The 24,581-nt window shown below is 48.7% G+C and overlaps 1 protein-coding gene across 1 annotated transcript in view; it reads left to right on the top strand.

The window, feature by feature from the left end:
- The first annotated feature begins 975 nt into the window (after positions 1-975).
- Positions 976-24,581, top strand: part of LOC120392556 (antigen WC1.1-like) — a 127,240-nt gene continuing 103,634 nt past the window's right edge. The window contains exon 1 of the mRNA XM_039517370.1: positions 976-1,001. The gene's annotated coding sequence lies outside the window, so the exon portion shown is untranslated. The remainder of the gene's footprint in view (positions 1,002-24,581) is intronic.

Genomic DNA, 24,581 nt, shown 5'->3' with positions numbered 1-24,581 from the left:
CCCTCTCTCTTCCTCCAGACCCCTCCCTTCCCCTGGTCTCCTGCTCCAGACCCCCCACCCTACACTTTCCACTCCTCCTTTCTGCTAACACAGCACCTGCACCGCATTCCCTAGCAACCCCTGAATCTGTCTCCTGCCCCCAGGGCCCTGCTTCCTTCACTCTCCCATCCTCCTTGCACAGGGTCTCTGCTGCCCATCACAGTCCCTGGGTCCTGTCCAGTCGCCTCAGCCATTCAGGAGAAGTCATGTTCCCTGTGGGCTTCAGTCTCATTGAAAACAGTGGCAGGTGGAAGCCAGCTTTATTCAAGGCGGCCTCACTCCCACATACTGACAGACTGTAGGGAGATGGCAGCATCTCTCTGGCTTCAGCCCCAGTGACAGGAGATTGCACCATTTGGAATAAGAGAAACTCCGTGAGTTGGCACCTTTCATTGTGTTCTCATCAGACAGGTAAAATCACCCCAAACCACCAGAGTGGGGATAAAATGGCGAGAGCTGCAGCACTGACAGCCCCGAGTGCGAGGCCCTGAGACGCGAAAAGGTGGAGCCACGAGGCAGCTCTGGGCATGTCCCATCCTCCTGGCTCTGGGCACGGATCCCCTGCTGCTGGGCGCGGACTCTGCTGTGATAACGCTGGAGAGGGGGCTCCCTGCTTGCTCTGACCTGCTCTGTGTCTCTCTTTGAAGGTGCTGATGAGCTGAGGCTGGAGAATGGAGGCAGCCCCTGTGCCGGGAGAGTGGAGGTTAAACACCAGGATCAGTGGGGGACGGTGTGTGATTTTATCTGGGACATGGAAGATGCTGAGGTGGTTTGTAAGCAGCTGGGGTGTGGATCTGCTATCAGTGCCTATGGCCGGGCTTATTTTGGAGCAGGATCTGGACCGACTTGGCTGTTTCAAGTTGATTGTAGTGGTGATGAGTCAGCTCTCTGGCACTGCAAGCATGCAGGATGGGATGCACGCCGGTGCCCTCATTCTTTTGATACTGGAGTGATCTGCTCAGGTAAGAACTCCGCCAACCTGCCCCCGTAGGAAACTCCCCTTGAGGGAGAAGGGACTGAACTCAAAGTGTGTGACATTCCCGGTGACTCAGAACTGGACTGTGCCCTGCACTGGGGTCAGGGTGGAGTTGACCAGTCTCTCCCTGAGCTCCCCTGGGCATCCTCTGCACCTCTAGCAGGGGTAGCTGGGGCAGTTGTTGTGACAGGTCTGTGCTGATACGTGCCTGGGTACAGCAGCCCAGTGTCTCCCCGGGGCAGCAGCAGCAGCTGTAACCCTGCCTGTCACTGCGAGAGAGTCATTGGGATAGGAGTCGGGGTGGGGGTGGGGCGAGTGCTGTGGAGCTTTCCCCAGAGTTCACTGAGGCAGCAGGGGAGGAGCCCTGAGCCTGACTATGGCAAGGGGGAGGGACCAAAACAGCTGGGGCAGGTACAGGGAGCAAAAACCGGCTACATTGTGCCACACGGCTCCCTCCTTCCCCGAATCCCCCCGCAGGGTCAGGCAGGAAACTCCCACATGGTGCGTAGCTCTTTGCTTCACAGCCTCCTTCACAGGTTGCCTTCCCATGCAGGGGGGTTAGATTTATCCCCCAGCTCAATGTCATGGAGATACTCCTGGATCCCTCTGCACTCTGCATTTGGGAAATATGTGTCTGCATAACCTGGCTTCATCAAAGCTTGTGCAAGAAATATGCCTGGGCACAGGGGCTTGCACAGAGTGACTAATGCACTGACAGAAACAGCCCCTGACTGGGTAGGACCATGGATCACTACAGCTGGCTGAACAGCGATAACACCTCTTTGTTCTGATTAGCTCAATTTGCACCTCTCTGCTAGTCATTGATCACCACAATTGGTGAGGTCACAACTTATCGCAGGGGTCAGTGCTCTTTGTGTCTCCCCCTCACACCCTGCCACTCACTCACTATCCTCATTGCAGGATCTCTAGAAAATATGTGTGGGGGAGTTCACCCCTCCCCTGTGCCCTCTTAGCCCCGGCTTCTCAGCACAAATGGGCCACAGTCACCATAAGCCCCCCTCACACACACACACACCCCTTCCCTCAGAAATATGCCTGGCACAGTGGGGATCTCCTCAACAGGCCCTAACTGGGAGCAACCCCCAGTACATGGAGGTGCATTTTTAACACTGACAGACCCCGGTTGTTGGTGAGCAGGATTGAACCTGGGACCTCTAAAGCTTAGTGCTATGTGTCTCTACTGCATGAGCTAAGAAAATACCAGCCTATTAACCAAGGCTGTAGCAGACTCATCAATATCTAGGTGCCACTAGAGGGAGACAAAGCACCACACCCAGCAGGAATGGGTTACACATTGGATCTACTCTCAGTCCCTGTGCCAGGTTCAGCTCTGGTGCAAGGAGCTACTGGGGACAAGGGTTTTTTTCTGGGCTTGATTCTGGGTTTCCCACATAAAGTGAGTCTTGCAGCCACAGTCTCTCAGCTGATCCTGGTGTAACTGACTTAGCTGCACCATCCTTATTTCCACTGTTTCTATACCAGAAATGCACAAGTGCAGAGAGGAGCTAATTTGCATAACGGGAGGAGCCAAAAGTGGGAGCCTGGCAGCCACACCCCCATTCCTTGCTGGGCCTGTTCTTGTCTCTTCAGCGTGTGTGTGTGTGTGTGTGTGTGTGTGTGTGTGTGTTGGAGGGGGGCAGGCACATGACCCAGATTTCTGCCATGGTTTCCCAGCCCTGCTGGGTCACATGTTGTGGCCAGGCTCCCCCTCCCTGTGTGGCGGCTGCTGGAACCTGTGAGCTGCAAGCTGTGACCCACAGAGAGAGGCAGGAGGAACAGACGGGAGCTGCAGGGAGGGGGCTTCTGCTTTCCGGGAGGGGAGACTGAGGGTAACGGGGAGGGGAGGCTTCCTGGAGGATGGGGCATGACTTGAGCTGTTCCAGGGGCAGCCGGAAATTTAAATTGTGCCCCCCCTCCCACTATCAGCAGCTATGGGTCGTCTCTGACTGGGATTGTAAACCCTGAACTTCTGGGCTGTTCCCTGCTGCTTGGAGATTTGGGGAGTATCCAGAGGGTGCAAAGGAACTTGACTGGCTGCTTGGGAATTAGGAACAAACAGTTCTCAAGGCAAATGTTGAATAAATGCAAAGTAGAAACCTATCTGTCTGAGAAACCCTCACTCCAACCATCCCACTCCAGTGTACCCAGGGGTGAAAGTAAGGACTTACCGGTACTCCGGAGTCCTTGGGGGAGTCCTCTCAACCGGAAGAGGTGTGGCCTTTCTCAGAAGAGGTGGGGCCTTTAAATCACCATCCGAGGGGGCTCACGGCTGCCGCCGCTACCCCAGGGCCCCGGGCTCTGGTGGAGCTTTAAAGGGCCCAGGGCTCCATTGCAGTAGTGGCAGCTGGGAGCCCCTGGCCCTTTAAATCACCAGCAGAGCCACACCGCTGCTACGCCAGGGCTCCAGCCACTACTGCCCCAGGCCCTTTAAATCATCCCGGAGCCTGCCGGAGTCCTGGGGTAGTGGTGGCTGGGCTCCGGCAGAGATTTAAAGGGCCCAGGGCTCAGCCGCTGCTACGGCCCAGGCCCTTTAAATTGCTGCCAGAGCCCAGCCGCCACTAACCCCAGGGCTCTGGCAGCAGGGCTCTGGGGATGATTTAAAGGGCCTGGGAATTTCTGGGCCCTTTAAATTGCCACCTGAGTCGCTCCGCTGCTTTCCCAGGGCTTTCCAGCAGCAGGGCTCTGGTAGCAATTTAAAGGGCCTCAGGCTCCCAGGCCCTTTAAATTGCTGCCAGGGGAAGCCGATCCACCCCAATACGGTGTACCGGGGCGTACCGGCTTACTTTCACCTCTGAGTGTACCTGGTTTTGAAGATGTAACTCATCTTGGTACCAAAGTGACCAATGAGCCACATAAATTGAGTGTCCTTCATGTTTAGTATTGAAAATTATTTACCTCAGAAATAAAGAATCATTGCCCTGAGGTTACAGAGTTACATCTGAGTTTTCCCAGACATGACCTCTTTTTTGGTCTGCCAACCTCTGTCTGAGCAGATTTTCCAAATAAGAGAAAATGTGCAGGATTTTTCCAGACGTTGCAACTCAGAAAGAGCAACTCCATGCCCTGATTGGTCCCTCCCCTGGGCATCCGCACCTGCCAGATCCTGATGGCCCTGACCCAGCCTGGCCCACCAGGTAAGTGGAGCCACCAGGCACCTCTCAACCTGGCCGCCTCCCCCACCACAGGGCCTCAGAACCCAGCCAGGAGCAGTGAGAGGGCCAGGCCCCAGCTCCCAGCCCAGGGAAGGGGGAGAAGCCTGCAGGGAGACCTTGACTGATGGGCTGGCTCTGCTTAGCAGGCATGCACCAGCTGGCCTGACACCATGACAGGAAACATGACACTGACCCCCACCTGGAGAGTGAGACTGCAGGTACCCTTTCCGGCATCCCCCAAATACACCCTCCCAGGACACACACACTCCTCCAGCATCCCCCAAATACACCCTTCCAATACACACCCACACCCCTCCAGGACCACCCAAACATTGCCTCCAGCACCCCGCAACTGTAACTCCTCTCCAGTGCCCCTCCCCCCACAGTATACTCTATTTGGAAATGAAATATGGTAACATTTCTATGGATTAGCACAGAGAAGAAGCAAAGGTTAAGATATGGTCCATATGGGGCCACGTCAGGGCTACCATGAGCCATGCTGCTGTGGACCCATCTTGGTTTCTTCTCTCAGTCCCAGCACATATGAAATTTTTATCCTTAGGCTAAAATCCAGACCCAGGCACCCAGCCAGAGTAGCTTGGAAGATGCACAGAGGGAAGGGTATTTACGGATCCCCTTTCCCACCCTCATAGGGTGACCAGGCAATGGGTTGATTGTCCCGGCTCTCTGATACCCTGTAGATCTGGTGTAGCATAGAGGACTCAGCCAAAAGCATATCTCAGCCTTACGCAGCACAAGAATATCATACTATGGAGGAATTTCCTGTGACTCCATAGTTAACATTACAACTACAGGCCCATTATAAGTTTTATTTGTAACTCTTCTCTTTTAAACAGTTAGTAGGAGTAATAAATTCCTATGCAAACAGCACAAGGAAGAGTAGAATATTTTCCTTTCGAATTTCAAACGTTTTAGCAGCTCCCCTGGCAATGGGAGCTAAAGGTAAGTGTTTAATCGTAACCCTCTCTGGATTGTGAGTGTTTCTATGCAAAATCTCAACATCCTCTGAACATGGGGGAGTGGAGGGTGGGTTACAATTTCCTGGCATTGTTAAAAAATAAAGATGATGGGTAGGACTTCATAAAAATGAGCTTCATTGTCAGGGTGTTGAAATTCTGCAGAAAACAGACTGGCCCTCACCAATGTAAATTCTCTAGCAACAACAGAAACAGCCTAGGCTCCACTAGTTGTGCATTCAGTCTGCCACTGATTTTGAGTTCCCTCCACCAATAGCACTACAGTTCCCATTCAACAGTCTGTGTGCAGTATCGTCTGTGTTTTTGGCCCTCTAATCAGGACCTGAGGGGAAGAAAGATTTCCCTCCCCTAAGGCCTTTCTGAGACTGGGCCCAGCTAGCCCTGTTCCCCTCTCTCTTTCCCCACCAGGGGCATCCTTCCTGCGCTTCTTTATCAGATTTGGGCTGATGGGCTACTTGGCTCTTTATCCACCCAGCCTGCGAGCCTTCTTAGCTAATGACCTCAGTCAGCTTTCTTTGGGGGACTAGCTGACGTCTAAGAGATCATTGTCACACTGTCTGGAGTGGCTCATGACTGTGAGTGCCTCCTCAGGGCAGACTGTCAGAAAACAGGGCAGACACTGCAAACTGGTGGTGTGTTCTATAATTAGATTTCACCAGGCCAGTAACAAATGTGAACTCTTGGATTCCTAGGCGCCGACTCTGTGGAAAAAATTAGTACCCACCAGAAGCCAAGCTCCCTTGCCCCAAGTGTGCCCCATTCTTTCTCTTCCCCATCCCCCCCCAGTGCCTTCTGCCTGCCAGTTCAACCTCCCCCGCCCCTCCCAGTGTCTCCCAGCCACCACAATCAGCTGTTCCTTGTCATGCAGGAGGTGCTGGGAGGGAGGAGGAGAAGCAGGGATGCGGCACACTCGGGGGAGGGGTAGAAAGAGGCGGGGCTGGGGGCATTGGGGAAGGGGTAGAGTGGGGGTTGGACTGGGGGCGGAGTGGGAGTTGACCACCCCCGGGACAATTGGAAGCCGGCACCTGTGCCTGGATTACTATAACAGTCTTACCATGGAGTCACAGACAGTGCCCTTAGACTCTGCAGTCTATTTTGCCCCCCAGAAAATCTGGACTATGCAATAAAATGGCTACTTAACACCAAAAATCACACCACCTTCAGTTTTTCTCCCAGTGCCAAGAGACTTACCCTAGATCAGTTGGTACCCTAGATCTTACACCAAAGACAACTCTGGTAGCCAATTTGATACTAAACTAACTAAAGAGTTATTAGCTAAGAAAAGGAAATGAGAATTATTGAGAGGTTAGAGCTGGTAAAATACACATACAGGTGAGTCACAGTCTATAACTGAAAATGGTAGCAGACATCTAGTCATCTGCCAGTTTCCCAAAGATCTCTCAAGGCTACCAGGAATAACTCTGGGGATCTCCATCTTTTCATTCACTTATTCTACCCTGTTAGAATCCAGACAGTCCAGAGATGAAGGCTCTTTCCCTGCATCCAGACTTACAGCTTCTTCTCACAGAAACAAACCGACAGGGTCACTACCGAAGTGGACTCTTCCTTTGATGACAGAGAGTGAGGAATGCATTTAGAGTGTTTGCCTCCAATCATCACACACAATGACCACTTGCTTTGAAATTAGCACTTTTCTGTGAAAGTTCATTTGCATTCCACAAGGCTTCTTTCTCCTTTGGTGGCTTATTTAGTTACAGGCTATACAGTATAAATGTTTGCTATTGCATTATAATGGGATACAGATAAGTGAGAACAATGCAAATAACATCCTGTTAGTTTTCTTGAAGATTAAACACTCTTATACATTTATACATTTAATAATCACTTTGATCAATATTAATATGTGAATTGGCCAGGCCGTGCATTTGTAAGCCTTCAATGAGACCTGGGGCTTTGGCATGAGCTGGCACCCGGTCTGCCAGCATCACAATCCGAGTGCAGGCTCATCTGTTCACCCCCAGCACTCTGTCCCAGGGAGACTGTCTTCCCCTATTGGACTCAGGCAGTGCAGAAAGGAAACCACCTGAATTGAATGTAGAAGGGACAAGAATCAGATCGGGATGAGAGGAGGAGAGTAGATTGAGACAAGGAGCCTGTGGGGTGGCCAGGGGACAGACGGACATTTTGAGACTGGATACTGGTGGGAAGCGAGAAACTGGGACTGGGAGAGAAAGGGGAAGAGGGGAACTGGCTGGGTAAGGAGACTGGGACTGGGAGGAGGAAGAGACTATTACTGGCTAGGCTGGGTGAACAGAACAAAAGTCGAAGGATAGAAACTGTGACTTGCTGAGCAAGGAGATTGGGAGCTGCGGGAGGCTGGGACTGACTGGACAAGGAGTCTGGGACTGGGAACCAGTGGGGAGGAACTGGAGGTGGGTGAGGAGAGACAGACCAGATAAGAAGTCAGAGTGTGGGGAGAGTCTAACACTAACTGGAGAACGAGATTGGAATAAGAAGCCAGGGTGGGGTGGGAGAGATCGAGAGCAGATCTACATGAACATTTAGTTTGTGGCAAGCAGGGGTATAAATCTCCCCTGCACCAGGGCCAACTAGAGGATTCAGGGGGCCTGGGGTCCTCGGCGGCAGGGAGCCCCCGCTTCGGCGGTATTTGGCGGTGGGGGGTCCTTCTGCTCCAGGACCCACCCCCAAAGTGCCCCGAAGACCCGCGGCGGGAGCCCCCCGCCACTGAATTACTGCCGAAGAGCTGGGTCTTTGGCGGCGGGTCCTGGGGCAGAAGAACCACCTGCCGCGGGTCTTCAGGGCACTTCGGTGGTGGGTCCCGAGGCGGAAGGACCCCCCACCGCCAAATTACTGCTGAAGACCCAGAGCGGAAGAAGCTCCAGGGGCCCAGGCCCTGCGAGAGTTTTCTAGGGCCCCTGGAGTGAGTGAAGGACCCTGCTCCAGGGGCCCTGAAAAACTTTTATGGGGGCCCCTGTGGGGCCCAGGGAAAATTGCCGCACTTGCCCCCCCCCCCCGGGTGGCCCCTGCCCTGCACTGGCATGCCAGGCACTAAGTGTCCATGTGGACCGTGCTGGTGGGCACTAACAGTTCCCTAGTGTGCTTTGATCTACTCCTGATTCACAGCACTAGGGAAATGTTAGTGCGCAGCCTCAGGGTCCACAGACACTCAGTGTGCAGCAGACTAGTGTGAGGTAAATTTACACCCCAGTTTGCCACAGACTAAGTGTTCGTGTAGAGAAGCCCTGAGATTGGATAAGGCATCCAGGGAGGGAAACTGGGGCTCCGAGCAGACATGGCAACCCAAGGAAAGGGTAAGAGTGAGAAATAGATCAGATGAGGACCCCAGAGGGCAGGGGCAGCACAGAGAACAGGGGGGAAACTGGCTGTGGAAGCCAGAGGTGAAGTCTAGGACTGGCTTGGCAAGGAGATGGGGGATGAGCAGGGCCGCCCAGAGGATTCCAGGGGCCCGGGGGTCTTCGGCGGTGGGGGGCCCTTCCGTTCCGGGACCCGCCGCTGAAGTGCCCCAAAGACCCACGGCGGGAGCCCCCCACCACCGAATTACCGCCAAAGCAGGACCCGCTGCCGAAGTGCAGCCCGGTCTTTGGCGGTAATTTGGCGGGGGCACCCGCGCGGTCTTCGGGCACTTCGCCGGCGGCGGTCCCGAACGGAAGGGCCCCGCCGCCGACTTCCCGCCGAAGCCCGGGCTGCACGTCAGCGGCGGGTCCCGCTTCAGCGGTAATTCACCAGTGGGGGGTCCTTCCGCCCCAGAGCAGAAGGACCTCCCGCTGGCGCAGACCGGGAGCGAAGAAGCTCCTGCACCCTCTTGCCCCACCCCTCTGGGCGGCCCTGACTCTATCCACCCCCGAACACCCACACTCCAACCCCCCCATTCCCTGCCCCATGACCGCTCCCCCAACCTCTGCCCCCTCCCTGTGCCCTGACTGTCCCCAGGACTCCCTGCCCCTTAGCCAACCCCCCCGGCCCCAGCCTCTTACCCCCGGCTCCCTCCTCACCCGGAGTCTCAGCGCCTCGCAGAACAGCTGCAGCGTGTCTCCGGCGGGGCCTGAGCTCTGCCCCGCTCCGAGCCGTGTGGTGAGGGGGCAGGGCTGCGAGCTCCACACCGAGCGGAGGGAGCTGAGCTCAGCCCGGAGCTCCCAGCCCCGCCCCCTCACCACACGGCTCTGAGCGGGGCGGGGCTCAGGGGCCCCGGCGGAGACACGCTGCGGCGCTGTCTGAGGGCGCCCCTTGATGCGCTAGGGCTCCAGGAGAGGGGCGGAGGCGGGATCCTCAGCTGTTCTCTTGGGGGCCCCTGCGGAGCCCGGGGCCTGGGACAAATTGCCCCCTTTGCCCCCCCCCCCCGGGCGGCCCTGGGGATGAGAAGCTTGAGGAGTGGAGACTGGAACTGGGTAGACAAGGAGAATGGGCTGGGACACAGAGCAAGGGATGGGGAGGAGACAGGACTGGGACAGCTTGAAGCGGATGGGGCAGATGGAGTTAGGGGTTGGGGGAACAGGGGAAGAAGAGTCTGTCAACACTAGAGCACAAATCTTTCCAGAACCTGGAATGGAATCTCTGAATTTTGCCATTCCCCTGCTGTCAGCAAATATTTGTCAAACCCTTCAACAAAATCTTCTGATCCCCCTCTAGTGCTGGTCCACAAATAGGATGACAACCTGCTATTGCTGTCAGTTACTCTATTAGCGCAAGTGGCAGAGGTTTCAAACCCTGCTGATGACCTGTGTGGGTATCAATATGATTCCACATCTTGGAACTTCGGTTTTTTCAGTGTGTTTTTTTAAAACCTAGGCAATTATGCACAAAACATTATTTTTAAGGAATATAAAGTTGAGCAATAAAAAACAAGAAATGGGCAGAATTAAAGTTGTCTTTGCAAATTTATTTTTGCCCATTTGTTCGGATGCATTAAGTTATAGTCTTTCATTACATGACGACATGCTATTTTCTCCACAGGACTCCCTGCCTCATTCAGTGCACAGGACAGACACTGCTCTGAATCAGGGCTGTGGAGTGAAGGAGGTGGTTGTCTGTAGGTCCCCTGCCTCATTTGTTGTATAAACTGTGAAGTGTGCAGTGTATGAGACAGAGGATTGCGGAAAGAGAAAGGAGGGTCTCCTGTTAAAGCAGGTGAATACTGCCCTTTGGAATTAGATTCTATCCCTTCCTCTGCCACAGAGTTCCTATGTGATGCCTAGCAAGTCGCTGAAACCAAATGTTTCACAGGTGCTCATTAATTGTGTTCCTCATTTTATGGGTGGCCCCCTTGTAACTGTGGGGTCTGATTTGCAGAAGTGCTGAGCACTCACTGTTGTAAAGTGAAGTCAGTGGGAGCTGTTCTGTATAAGACTAAGTACTCTGAAAAACAAGGGCCTGGATGTTTCAAATTGGGCACCCAAACTTAGGGACGCTTTTGATAATTTTGGCCATAGTGTCTCTGGACTTCCATTCCCCACGTGTAAAATGGAGATGACAACACTTCCCTAACTCCCAGGGGTGTTGTGAAGACAAATTAATTAGTCTTTGTGAAACACTCATTTAATATAGAAATTAGCACCATAGACAATCTCATGCAGAAATTAATAATTCAGTATTCAGAGTAGGGTTTGGATGACATGCAGGACATAATGGCCACACATTAAAGAATGAGTATAAAAAGAACTATTGACCATCTACCCATCCGTGAGCACCATGTGTCCTGTGCATTGAATGAGGGAGGAGTCAAGTGGAAAAAATAGCATCTGATCATGTAATGAAAGACTGTATCATAACACATAGTCACAAAAGAGACTAATGAAGGTTTCACAGGTAAGTAGAAGTCTGGCATTCAGAATGTTTGAGTGCTTAACTTTGCAAACTTTACTTTCTTTTTTATTCATTTCTTTATAGGTTATAGGGCCAGAAGGGAGCTTTAGATATTCTAGTCTAACCTCTTGGGTAACACAACCTATAGCATTTAATGCAGTTACTCCTGTATTGAATCTTATAACTTGTGTGTGGCTAAAGCACATCTTCGAGAAGGCATGCAATTTTGTTCTGAATACTTCAGCAGGTGGAAAATCTTCTGCTTCCCTTGGTAGTTTGTTTCAATATTTCATCACCATCACTGTGAAAAATGTCTGCCTTACCTCTAATTTATCTGGCTTTAACTTCCATCCATTGGTTGTTGTTGTGCCTTTCTCTGCTAGACTGAGAAGGCCTTTAGTATGCAGTGTTTTGTCCCTGCAAAGGTACATATACACTGCAATCAAGTCAGTTCTAGGTCATTGTGATGTTCCCCTGGTGTTATCTGGACTGGTGATCTGCTAGGTCACCCCAATCCTTGACTCTGGGAGCCAGCCTTACCCTGCTCTGCTGTGAGAACCCCCACTCCTGGGCTGTTCACGCCCAGCCTCTGGCATGTAAGCTGCTCCTTGGATTGTGCAACCGAATGACACTAGCCAATACCCCCGGTCCCAGACACAACCCTAGGATCCTCCGTCTTGCAGTGTCCAATTATGCCCGCTGGATGCTGCAAGCTTATATCAGTTCAACAATTTAACAAAAAAAAATGATATGTACCAGGCTTGTTATCCCAGGGAGAGTCCCTGACATGCTCCAAACCAAACACACTGTTTCAGGTCGAATAAACAAACAGATTTATTAACTATAAAGATAGATTTTAAGTGATTATAAGTCAAAACATAACAAGTCAGATTTGGTCAAATGAAATAAAAGCACAATGCATTCTAAGCTGATCTTAACACTTTCAATGCCCTTACAAACTTAGATGCTTCTCACCACAGGCTGGCTGGTTACTTTTCAGCCAGGCTCTCCTCTTTGATCAGCATTTCAGTCACTTGGTGGTGGTGGTGTCTGTAGATGTAGGTGGAAGAGAGAAGAAGAGCATGGCAAACGTATCTTCCTTTTATCATGTCCTTTCCACCCTCTTGGCTTTGCCTCCACCCCCCGCCCCTTCAGAGTCAGGCGAGCATTACTGAGTCTCTCCAAGCAAGGTTGAGCAATTCCCCTGGTGTGGCCTGATGCTGGTGAGTCACTGCATTGTAGCTCCTTTGCTGGACAATGGCTGTTGATGGGTTGTTTGACACCCCCGCCCCGGGCTCTTGTTACTTTCCTTGCTGTTGCCTCTCGGGATCTAATATCTGGCTGATTCCCCCAACTTACTTTTAGTGACAACCACACTACACAATTCTCATAACTTCATATGCATTAATGATATACATGTATGAATAGAGAAATGACTTTCAGCAGATCATAATCTTTCCCCTGATATCTTACAAGGTATGCTTTATATGTAAGATCACGATTATTTGAAAATGAGGAATATGGGGGTTACAGCACGTTACCCCGAGCTATAGAATGTCATAGTCATGTTTTTTATAAGATAAACAGATTGACCTCCATAAATCTCTCACTGCAAGGCACATTTTCAAGCCTCTGAATCATTATTGTGGCTTTTCTCTGTACCCTTTCTAATTTTTTACAGGGCCGCCCAGAGGGGTGGGGGGGGCCAAGTGGGGCAATTTGCCCCAGGCCCTGCAGGGGCCCCCATGAGAGTTTTTCGGGGGCCCTGGAGCGGGGTCCTTCACTCGCTCCGTGGGCCCCAGAAAACTCTTGCGGGGCCCAGGCCCCCGGAGCTTCTTCTGATCCGGGTCTTCGGTTGCGGGGGGTCCTTCCGCCCCGGGGTGGAAGGACCCCCTGCCGGCAAATTACCGCTGAAGCGGGACCCGCCGCCAAAGTGCTGGGTCTTTGGTGGTAATTCGGTGGCGGGGAGTCCCCACCGCGGGTCTTCGGGGCACTTTGGCGACGGGTCCCAGAGCAGAAGGACCCCCCGCCGCCTAACTACCGCCAAAGCGGGGGCCCCCCACTGCCGAAGACCCCGGGCCCCTTGAATCCTCTGGGCGGCCCTGATTTTTTAACATCCTTCTTAAAATATGGACACTAAAACTGGATGCCATATTGGTCTCACCAATGCTGTATACAAGGTAAAATCACCTGCCTACTAGAGCTGGTAGGAAATTATCTTGCAAACGATAATTTCATTGGAAAATACGAGTTTGTTGAACTCAACATTTATCATGAAACTGAGTTGGGTTCAGTGAACTTTCTCAAAACCACAGGGAGGGTCTAGTGGAAACCAACATGGATCCCTGCTAGCTTCCCTGGTCAGTTCCTGTTAACCCTGCCATGTAGATTGTTCTAGAATTGGAAACCCTACTCTTTCTAGGGTCTGTACCTCCAGGTCTGTGCCCTGCCAATGCTTTCAGGATGTCTGCCATGGGAAAGGAGACTGAAAGCCCTGGGAATCCCAGCTCTAACGAAAGATCAGATCCAGGGTCTGCATAGGAGGGCATGGAAGTCCTGGATGGGTTCTGGTGTCCCAGGGTCTGCAGTTCCGGGGCAACCCTGCCTTAAAGAATGGGCTGGATTGGGCTAGTTGCCTGCTTAGGCTGCCAGCTGGGCAAGGAGTCGGGAAGCCTGGGGGTCCCCAGTCCAGGGCAGGCCACATGATGAGGGGGAGGGATAGCTCAGTGGTTTGAGCATTGGCCTGCTAAATCCAGGATTATGAGTTCAATCCTTAAGAGGGCCATCTGGGGCAAAATCAGTACTTGGACTTGCTAGTGAAGGCAGGGGGCTGGACTTGATGAGCTTTCAAGCTCCCTTCCAGTTCTAGGCAATAGGTATATCTCCAATTATTACCTTTAGTTCCAGCAGTGGCTGTGAGAAACCTACATTCTTGTCCTGATGTTGGCAGTGATGAAACTGACAAGAATGTCAGTGTCACTCTGTATCTGTTGGGGTTCCTGGGAGCAAATTTCATGTTGGCTACGCCATGGGCTGGAGTTTCCGAAACAAAATTTTAGGGTCATTTCCAGTTTACAGGAAATTTTAAAATAGTGAAATTTCCTGTACACTAGAGATCCTGTATTTCAGACAGCTGTACTCATTGCTCCTGTGTTTCTACAACCAAGGATCATCTTAGTCCTTTTTACCACAGCATCACACTGGGAGCTCACATTCAGTTCTTTGTCTAATATGACCCCTGCAAAGAAAATGGGAAATATCTGTATTTCTGTGAATATTATGTGCACCTCAGTCCCTTTTATTGTTATTTTCACATTTCCTACCAGGGTTCAAAGGGTAAACACCACCTGAGCTCCCCAGATGTCCCAGAAAGGCAGATAATGGCTCTAGGGAACCCAGTCACTGGTAATTAATTCACAAATACAGGTATCAAGGCCTTTGAATTTCTTCCTCTGACCAAGCTGAGCACAACCACACCTTGTTGGGGAGAAGCCCCTAAGGTAGAAATCTTAAACAGAGAGCTTGGGAATTGTTAACAGGGGAGCCCTGATGAACAGAGGGGATGAGGCAGGATCTGCAGGGAAGGAGATTGAAACTCAGTCCCCAGAAGCAGGGGTACCTGGGATAAGTTATCAGCCCAGTTTTGAGGGAAATGCTGAGCTTTAGGTAAAACATAGGCCCGTAGGCCTTCAGTTGCTTTATCCCTTTTCTCTGTGATCGCTGTGTTCCTATGGATAAATACAAAATAACACTGTCCTGAGTCTGGCACTATTCAATGTTTTACGTGGATGATGGAGTAGAGAATAAACTCATAACATTTGTGGATGACATGAAGCTGAGAGGGGTTGCAAACTCTTTGGAAGACAGGATTAAAAATCAAAATGATCTTGATAAATTGGAGTATTGGTCTGAAATCAGTAAGTTTCAATTCAATAAAGTGCAAAATACTAGCCTTAAGAAGGAAAAATCAAATGCAATAGCACCCCCCCTCCAAAAACCCCGGAACAAAATAGGGAATAACTGACTAGGCAGCAGTACTGCACAAAATGATCTGGGAGTTATAGGGGATCACAAACTGAAAAGGTGTGATGCTGTTGCGAAAAAGGGAAATGTCATTCTGGCTTGTATTAACAAGAATGTTATATGTAAGACACAAGCAGTGGTGCAAGTACGGTGGTACGGTTCAGTATGCCATACCAGTAAGATATTTATAGCTGTATGGCATATCAGAAAGACGCAGGAGGATCCCGCCCCTAGCCCCATCCCCAGCCCTTCCATACAGCTGCATCCCCTGAGTCCTCCTGCCTGGGCTCTGTACAGCAAATATGTTTATTGAACATATTTATTTATTTTCTGCCTTTTCTGCATCATTATTAAAAAATTAACCATTTCTATTTGTGGACCTACACCAATGTTAGTGTTTGTTTGTTTGTTTTTGTTTGTTTGTTCCTAATATACTTTAAAACTCCTTCTTATTGTTCATAGCCCTGCCAGTCATGGATTTTACCCTGATGTCTTTAGCTTCCCTTATCAGTTTTCTACATAGCATAGCAATCAATATACATTAGAAGTTATCTAATTCCCCCTTTTCCCATTTTTTATACATTGCCTTTTTAGTTCTATTGTGGTTTCCTGGCCAAGTGAAGGCAGCAATGAGCCTTTAAGCAAAGTTTATGCCAGTGAAGCACCCTAACTCGTAAAGGCCCATTTATAATTTTAAACCTTCATTGACTTTCTAGGACACATTAAGCCTCGGCTAGTTGGAGGGGACAGTCCCTGCTCAGGACGTGTGGAGATACAACGTGGAAACACATGGACCACAGTCTGTGATGCACACTTTGATCTCAAAGTTGCCAACGTTATCTGTAATGAACTACAGTGTGGAATAGCTGCATCTATCCCAGGAGGAGCTCACTTTGGAGAAGGACAAGGATTGATCTTGACTGAGGAATTCCAGTGTGTGGGGAATGAGTCTATCCTGCTCTCCTGTCCCAGGAAATCACAAGAAAATCAGACGTGCTCACACACAAATGATGCTAGTGCCATATGCTCACGTAAGAATTCAGCACAATGTCTTTAAAATCCCAGTTATGTGTATTCTAGATTAGGGTAAAGCAATATACTGATCTCGCTGTGTAGAGAGCTGGTTTGGACAGGGTTGGATCAAAAACCCAAACAAGCCAAGATAATGAGAAAGGGATCAATTACCCGTGACTTTCCTTTCTTTAACTATTTGGTATAAAATAGTTCCAAGGCTTCCTCTCTAAAACCCTTCTCCCTTCGGCACACAGGTTTCCGGCTGGTGAACGGCAGCACAGCATGCTCAGGGAGGGTGGAGATCCACGTTCTTGGTGCCTGGGGAACCCTCTGTGACTCACGCTGGGATTTACCAGATGCCAACGTTCTCTGTCATCAGCTCGAGTGTGGATTTGCTGTATTGGCTCCGGGAGGAGGGTATTTTGGGAAGGGAACTGGCTCTGTCTGGACAGACACCTATCACTGTAAAGGGACTGAACCCCATTTGAGCCAGTGCCCTGTTACTGCCCTGGGCGCCTCTCAGTGCTCACACGACAATGATGCCAGTGTGATTTGCTCAGGTAAGTGCAGGAGAGATGCTGGATTAAGGACACCTGCCCATCAGTGTGTGACACTGCCCCCAGAGCAGGGGAACCTCAGGGCACAACAAACAAGGAGGAGCTAGATTCTAAACCACACATAATAATAGTAAATATGTTAAACACAAAATTAAAGTAAATAATATTATTACAAATGAATAGCTGTGACCGAAGAAAGTCCTGGATTTTCCAGGAAGAGCTTTAGTCAGTAACTCTGTCCTTATGCAGGGCAGCGGAGCAGGGGCAGCACTTTGTCTCTTGGGTTACATAAATGTCACCAGTTCATTGGCCCCATCCTTCTCCAAATCACTGCTAAAGTAATTAGAGAGGGCACTAGTAGCGACCACCAATATAGAGGTTGCTTCACAATTTCTATTATAAAATATTCTCGACACCTTTGAGAAGCTCTCATGCCTTCATTGTTTGCAGCAGGCCTTTGCAGTTTGGGAAGGGGTCAGTGTGAGGCCAAGAATGTTCCTCCACCTACTCCAGTGAAATTCCTTCCATTTTGGCTGAACTATAAATTGCTGAAAATAACCATTTCCCTTCTCTCACTTGAGTTCCTGAGGGCATTTTTGGTAGCATGCCACAGAGAAAGTAGCACTTTATCTCACTTTGGTTTTTTTAATTAACTTTTTTCATACCTTTCCAGTTGAAAAAAAAAACCAAAAAAAATTTCCCCTGCTTTCTTACGCATTTTTACTTTTTTCTAACCTTTTATAGTGGAAGAAAAGATTAAAAAAAAATAGAAAGGGGAAGGAAGGGGAAAAAACCTGTAAACCCAAAACCTGAAAAGGAAAATTGAATGTTTAATTTTCCAAAAGTTGAAATGAATCAACATTTTAGTTAGAATCTAAACAAAAATTCTCATTCCATTTCCACATGCCAGTATCTTGGACCTGTTTAAAAACTGAAATACCGCATTCAAAATACTTGTGGGTTGTCGACCAGCTCTAATATTTACCTTTCATAAAAATACAAATAAATCCTTAAACAGTCAAAGCCAAATGCTCAAGAATTAGGAAATACCAGAGTTAAGGTTACCCATGTAATATTAAGTCAGCTCCCGTCCCTCCCTTGTGTTTATAAATTATGATACAATCTAATTTCATGCACATATCCTATTATTCCCCCGAGACACACACAGACACACACACACGCACACACCCCTACACACACACACACAGCTCCTGCCTCCTTCAGTGCACTGGGAGGTTGGGGCTCAGGGGATGAGGGAGCTGCTAATGTTTCTTTTTATCCTCATCATTCAATATGCGATCCGGGGCCTTATTTATTATACGTACCATACAAACACTGCACAGCATACAGATATTAATTTCTTCATGGGCTTTTTTAGGGTGCTCATCACCATAGTATCAGAGTGCACCAGAGAAGTGAATGAATTTGTCTTCATAACACCCCGGGAAATAGCACCATTATGATGCCCATTTCAGAAGTGATTTAGGGACTTAAATCCTATTTTTTCAAATAACGCAGGAGCTGAAGAACCATGGAGACTTCAACCTCTTGTTGCCTAAGTCACTTCTGAAAATGGCACTTAGGCTCCTGCATCATTTAGGTTCTTCTGAAAATTGTACATAGAATGATTAAAGCCAAAATTCCAAACTTGTTACTTATTTTGGGTTATTGGGCACCAACCTGTGACCCTCAGGGCCAAATTCTTCAGAGTACTCACCATATTTTGGGTTCAAAGGACTGTCCAGACATTAATAAACCTTCACAAAACTCCATGGAAGCAGGTGGATAAGTATTATTAGCTCCGTTTTACAGACGGTGAAACTGAGAAAGAAAAGCAAAGTGACTTGCCCAAGGCCCCCCAGTGAGTCAGCAGCGGAGCCAGGATAAACTTCAGTATTTTGACTCACATCCCTGTGCTTGTCTTCTCCCTCCATCCCCCAACCACACTGCCTGACTGCAGAGGAGCTGAGCAGCCACATCTTGGCTTGACCCTAGTGGCAGTTGTGAGTGCTCAGTACTTCTGCAAATCACACCCCATAAAAACTGACTTAAGAGACCTGCTCAGCATCACCTGTGAAGTCTGCAGCAGAGGGAGGAAGAGAACTGAGCTCTTCTGAATGAGGGTCACTGCTCTTAACAAGATCATCCTAGTTCTTCCTGTGCTCCCCTGCTCATTCTCTACAGGTCTTCCAGTTTCTAAAGTGAATGAGGCAGGGGTCCTACAGGCAACAGCCTGATGCTGCACAACCCCGATTTATCCATCCTGGGCACTGAAAGTGGCAGGGGCCCTGTGGAAAAAAATAATTCACTAGAAATCTTAATTTTAATGGCCAGCCAATCTGGTTCCCTTGTGGCTAAATGGAGCCTGTCTTCTGGGTCTGAGTCATAGATCCACAGAGTTTTGAAACACAAAGAGGTCATTGTGATCTTCTGCTTCTCCCCTCACCAAAGGGATCCCTCCTGCTTAATGAAGTTTGCAGCTCCCCTCTCTGCCCCATCTTCAAATCCATGTACAGTGTCCCCATAGGGCTTCTTGACTGGCCGGTCCTGAGACTGGTACTATGATCCTTACAGAGAAACTTACTGGAGAAGCCCTGCATTTAAACCTTCTTCCTAATAATGTACATGTAGCTTCCAGGACTTTGTCTCTCAGAGCCCAGAGTCATTGGTGCCGTTACACACCAGGACTAAGCCTACAGGGTCCTGCCCAGCACTCTCAACAGAGGTCTACTCTCCTCTTTACAGCTGATACCTTTGTACCTTGGGGGCAAATCACCTCATAGCTCTCTTGCTTCTCGCAGAGGCTGCTACCTGCATCCCTAACTGAATTCCTCACAGCCCTGCCCTGCATCTCCTAACTAGCTGCCCAGCCCATGCCCTGGTTCTCAGAGGGAACTCCTCAGCACATGAAGATGCTGATTTCTCCCTACAACTGCTGAACATAAGAACAGCCATACTGGGTCAGACCAAAGGTTCATCTAGCCCAGTATCCTGTCTTAGGACAGTGGCCTATGCTAGGCGCCCTACACAGAATGAATAGAAAGGTTATCATCAAGTGATCCATTCCCTGTCGCCCATTCCCAGCTTCTGGCAAACAAAATCTAGGGACACCATCCCTGCCCATCCTGGCTAATAGCCATTGATGGACCTATCCTCCACGAACTTATCTAGTTCTTTTTTGAACCCTGTTATAGTCTTTGTTTTCACAACAACCTCTGGTAAGGTTGATTGTACGTTGTGTGATGAAATACTTGCTTTTGTTTGTTTTAAACCAGCTTCCTATTAATTACATTGGTGATCCCTAGTTCTTGTGTTATGAGAAGGAGTAAATAACACTTTGTTATTTACTTTCTCCACACCAATCATGATTTTATAGACTTCAATCATATCCCCCGAGTCATCTCTTTTCCAAGATGAGAAGTTCCAATCTTATTAATCTCTCCTCAGCTGCTGGAAGGAGAAGCCTTCTAAGTAAAAAAAACCTGGCCCCTTCCTTAAGAGCTGCATCTGCCCTGACCCCATCTGCCCTTCCCGAGGGCCTGTGGTATCCAGTTATAGCCATGAGTCTCCTTGGAAAGCCCCAAATCTACTCTCTACCCTCACACTACACTCGCTGCATGGAGGCATTCTCCTGCGCAGTCTTAGGGCGAACTCCTGGCTCCATTGAAGTCAATGGAGGTTTTACCACTGCCGTCACTGGGGCCAGGATTTCACTCTTAGCCTTGAAATGTTATTTGGCTACCAAGATTCTTGAGCTGTTTGGCTCCAGTGCACACACACTGCACCCATCAGGTTGCCAAACTAGTACATACTGTACCTGACACAGCCAGGGGTGTGCCCCGCACTGACTCTGCTGCTTGTCTTGTAACGCTGTCAGTCTCTTCTGGCTCCACCTGAGGCTGAACTCAGTGAGTAATTCCTAACTTACCACCTTGCTGTAGGACTCACTGATTCTGAGACACACACAAACACTGAGATTCACATCCAAAGGGAGTCACAATATTCACCAACAGAGAATGTCCCCTTCCCCACCCCACACACAACCTGCTTAGTGTGGTGTGAACTGATCAGCTGGAATCTCACATTGGACTCAGAGATGACATAAAAACATAAGAAAGGCCATACTGGGTCAGACCAAAGGTCCATCTAGCCCAGTATCTGTCTACCGACAGTGGCCAATGCCAGGTGTCCCAGAGGGAGTGAACCTAACAGGCAATGATCAAGTGATCTCTCTCCTGCCATCCATCTCCATCCTCTGATGAACAGAGGCTAGGGACACCATTCCTTACCCATCCTGGCTAATAGCCATTTATGGACTTAGCCACCATGAATTTATCCAGTCCCCTTTTAAACATTGTTATAGTCCTAGCCTTCACAACCTCCTCAGGTAAGGAGTTCCACAAGTTGACTGTGCGTTGCGTGAAGAACAACTTCCTTTTATTTGTTTTAAACCTGCTGCCTATTAATTTCATTTGGTTACCCCTAGTTCTTGTATTATGGGAATAAGTAAATAACTTTTCCTTATCCACTTTCTCAACATCACTCGTGATTTTATATACCTCTATCATATCCCCCCTTAGTCTTCTCTTTTCCAAGCTGAAGAGTCCTAGACCCTTTAATCTTTCCTCATATGGGACCCTCTCTAAACCCCTAATCATTTTAGTTGCCCTTTTCTGAACCTTTTCTAGTGCTAGAATATCTTTTTTGAAGTGAGGAGACCACATCTCTACACAGTATTTAAGATGTGGGCATATCATGGATTTATATAAGGGCAATAATATGTTCTCAGTCTTATTTTCTATCCCCTTTTTAATGATTCCTAACATCCTGTTTGCTTTTTTGACCGCCTCTGCACACTGCATGGACATCTTCAGAGAACTATCCACGATGACTCCAAGATCTTTTTCCTGACTCGTTGTAGCTAAATTAGCCCCCATCATGTTGTATGTATAGTTGGGGTTATTTTTTCCAATGTGCATTACTTTACATTTATCCACATTAAATTTCATTTGCCATTTTGTTGCCCAATCACTTAGTTTTGTGAGATCTTTTTGAAGTTCTTCACAATCTGCTTTGGTCTTAACTATCTTGAGTAGTTTAGTATCATCTGCAAACTTTGCCACCTCACTGTTTACCCCTTTCTCCAGATCATTTATGAATAAATTGAATAGGATTGGTCCGAGGACTGACCCTTGGGGAACACCACTAGTTACCCCTCTCCATTCTGAGAATTTACCATTAATTCCTACCCTTTGTTCCCTGTCCTTTAACCAGTTTTTAATCCATGAAAGGACCTTCCCTTTTATCCCATGACCGCTTAATTTACGTAAGAGCCTTTGGTGAGGGACCCTGTCAAAGGCTTTCTGGAAATCTAAGTACACTATGTCCACCGGATCCCCCTTGTCCACATGTTTGTTGACCCCTTCAAAGAACTCTAATAGATTAGTAAGACACGATTTCCCTTTACAGAAACCATGTTGACTATTGCTTAACAGTTTATGTTTTTCTATGTGTCTGACAATTTTATTCTTTACTATTGTTTCAACTAATTTGCCCGGTACCGACGTTAGACTTACCGGTCTGTAATTGCCGGGATCACCCCTAGAGCCCTTTTTAAATATTGGCGTTACATTAGCTAACTTCCAGTAATTGGGTACCGAAGCCGATTTAAAGGACAGATTACAAACCTTAGTTAATAGTTCCGCAACTTCACATTTGAGTTCTTTCAGAACTCTTGGGTGAATGCCATCTGGTCCCCGTGACTTGCTAATGTTGAGTTTATCAATTAATTCCAAAACCTCCTCTAGTGACACTTCAGTCTGTGACAGTTCCTCAGATTTGTCACCTACAAAAGCCAGCTCAGGTTTGGGAATCTCCCTAACATCCTCAGCCGTGAAGACTGAAGCAAAGAATCCATTTAGTTTCTCCGCAATGACTTTATCATCTTTAAGTGCTCCTTTTGTATTTTGATCATCAAGGGGCCCCACTGGTTGTTTAGCAGGCTTCCTGCTTCTGATGTACTTAAAAAACATTTTGTTATTACCTTTAGAGTTTTTGGCTAGCTGTTCTTCAAACACCTCTTTGGCTTTTCTTATTACACTCTTGCACTTAAGTTGGCAGTGTTTGTGCTCCTTTCTATTTGCCTCACTAGGATTTGACTTTTTATCTCTCACTGCTTCTTTTACATGGTTGTTAAGCCACGGTGGCTCTTTTTTAGTTCTTTTACTGTTTTTCTTAATTTGGGGTATACATTGAAGTTGGGCCTCTATTATGGTGTCTTTAAAAAGGGCCCATGCAACTTGCAGGGATTTCACTTTAGTCACTGTACCTTTTAACTTTTGTCTAACTAACCCCCTCATTTTTGTATAGTTCCCCCTTTTGAAATTAAATGCCACAGTGTTGGGCAGTTGAGGTGTTCTTCCCACCACAGGGATGTTGAATGCCATTGTATTATGGTCACTATTTCCAAGCGGTCCTGCTATAGTTACCTCTTGGACCAGCTCCTGCGCTCCACTCAGGATTAAATCTAGAGTGGGTTTCTCCCCTTGTGGGTTCCCGTACCAGCTGCTCCATGAAGCAGCCATTTAAAGTCAGGGGACAGCTCCAGTCAGAACCACCAGTTCCAGGAACTATCTCACACTGGGAGCTCCTGCACTGGAGCAATGTGAGTCAAGAAAGTTGCCACCTACTGAGCAAAGATCAGAGGGAAGTAAGGGAATTTACCAACAATAACCTGTTCCTGACCACCATGAGCCCTGCTCTTCCATTGGCCCAACTCCCTCAAGGCAAACTTCCCTAAGTCATTCACGAGCCACCTGCTAAGTGCTTGTGCATTCACCATTCACTGTCTTCCAGGCATTTAAGCCTGGGTAAAGTCACTACAAACCTCAGCAGCCATTCCACCACCTCACACAGAGACTTCAGGAATGCCCTTGTTCTCTCATTTACAGGGTCTGCTGGCAAGCCCTGCTGGCAAGCTCACCATGTTACAATCCTTATAGCACCTTCACTTAGAGATTCAAAAGAGAAAGTTTCTTCTGACAGAGGTTGTTCCATTTAACACTGTGACATGTTCCAATCATTGGGTGATAATCTTCTTATTGAGAAACAGTCCATAATTTCATGCACACTCTGTATTATTTCTAGTGTACAACAGGGAGTGTTATTCAGTGTGTTTCCCATCTCTCCTGAGCCCAGGTCGCTCTGAATCACTCAGACTGCTGAATGGAGAGAACCGGTGTGATGGGAGAGTCGAGATTTCCCTCAGTGGTGCGTGGGGCAGAGTGCTGGATGACCAGTGGGACATGAACGATGCCAGTGTGGTGTGCAGGCAGCTCCAGTGCGGAGTTGCTGATAAAACCTATAACCCCCCTAAGTCTCAGCGAGGAACAGGCCCTGTGGGGCTGAGAAGGGTCCAGTGTGCAGGAAATGAGACTCGTCTGACTCACTGTGACAACTCCAGGTCTGAGACAGCCCAGGCAGGAATTGCTCAGGACGTCGGTGTTGTCTGCTCAGGTGATTCATTTCTAAATCTTACAGACATTTTCTGTTCAGTAGGAAAATACATATTAACAGCTGGGATCTATCCCTGCAGGGAGCAGGCGGATCAGACTGGTGAATGGGACAGGTCGCTGTGCCGGGAGAGTGGAGATTTATTACAATGGCAGCTGGGGGACAGTCTGTGATGATTCCTGGGATCTGTCAGACTCCAATGTCGTTTGCAAACAACTGGGATGTGGACACGCCATCAATGCAACTGTCTCTCCTCATTATGGGGAAGGATCCGGGCAGATCTGGCTGGATGATGTGAACTGCTCTGGGAACGAATCTGATCTCTGGTCGTGTCCTTCCAGGGGCTGGGGCCAGCACAACTGCAGACACAAAGAGGATGCAGGAGTTCTCTGCTCAGGTCTGTTCTGTGAATGCTCTTGTGAGACTGGTTACCAGGCAATTTAATTGAGGGGACAGATGTTTAAGGAGATCACTGAGAATGACACTT

This window comes from Mauremys reevesii, unplaced genomic scaffold, assembly GCF_016161935.1.
Source record: "Mauremys reevesii isolate NIE-2019 unplaced genomic scaffold, ASM1616193v1 Contig10, whole genome shotgun sequence".
In the NCBI taxonomy this organism is placed as follows: Eukaryota; Metazoa; Chordata; order Testudines; family Geoemydidae; genus Mauremys; species Mauremys reevesii.
The sequence above is the reverse complement of the archived record's forward strand: the minus strand, read 5'-3'. Positions and strand labels throughout refer to the sequence as shown.